This window comes from Lipotes vexillifer, unplaced genomic scaffold, assembly GCF_000442215.2.
Source record: "Lipotes vexillifer unplaced genomic scaffold, Lipotes_vexillifer_v1.1 scaffold59, whole genome shotgun sequence".
Taxonomy (NCBI): domain Eukaryota; kingdom Metazoa; phylum Chordata; class Mammalia; order Artiodactyla; family Lipotidae; genus Lipotes; species Lipotes vexillifer.
The window spans coordinates 2,704,609-2,705,713 of NW_006791208.1; positions in this window are offsets into that span (position 1 = coordinate 2,704,609).

Genomic DNA, 1,105 nt, shown 5'->3' on the forward strand with positions numbered 1-1,105 from the left:
GGGGCGGGGGGGGACGGGACACACGACTTGTGCTGTGGCTCACTGTGGTTGCAGACCCTAAAGTGTAATTCTTTGCTTATCGCAGAATAAACCCATCTTTCCTGGAGAAGTATTTGGCAGTCTGTTTGTTTCAGGTCAGTAGAAATAATGCTCTTTCTCTTCATTAGTAAAGATGTATGGACCGATGTGGCACAGCACTTACAAGAAGGGGCTGTGGAACAGATACCTGGGTTTACTTTTACCTCCTGGCTCTGCCAGTAACATTTTGTGTAAGCTTACACTAGTTACATTACCCATCTGTGTCTTAATTTCTCTATCTGTAAAGTGGGGATACATTGGTTCCTACCTCAGAGCTTTTGGGTGGATTAAATGAGTTAGTACTTGTAATAAAACCGCTGTAACGCAAAGAATGTTGCCCACCATCCTGTTGTACAAGGAGCAAGTCATTAGCCACTGCAGTTGCTGACCTACAGGACACCCTGAAAGGAATTCAGGATGAAGAATAGCATGACGCACTCAGTGCTTTGGGAAAACAGGCAAAACAGGCCCTTAGATGGTTAGATACATTTCAGGAAAAAATTTTTATGAACTCAGATTCTTGCATTTTCCCATACTTAGAAAAGCACTACAATCATTAACTGAGATATCTGTTCCTCTTGACTAGCAGTAACCTTCTACTGAGATGTGTGCTTGATTGCATGTGCTCGCTACCGAAAACCATATATGCTGGCCTCTCCCCCTACCTCCACAGAGCTATCTGAGAGGCTGTCTCTTGGTCTGTAGTCCCCAGTAAGGCACTGCATAAACTCAACTTGTAGCTCTTACATTGTGCATTTTTCTTTCAGTCAATAGCACTCACAAAAGTGTCCGGCCTGTAGTGCTTTATAAGTTTTGGTTATTAATATTACTGAGCCTTTGGCATATTTGCCAGGCCCCTGTGCTAAGTGCTGTATCATCAATGCGAGGTGGGAGGCACATCAAGCCAAAGTGTTCTGATGAGAGACTTCAGGAGAGAAGGGGCTTTAAAAGCTATTGTGAAAGCAATAGCTGATACTTATTGAGCGCTTACTATGTTCCAGGCATTGTTTTAGAAATACTAGCTCAT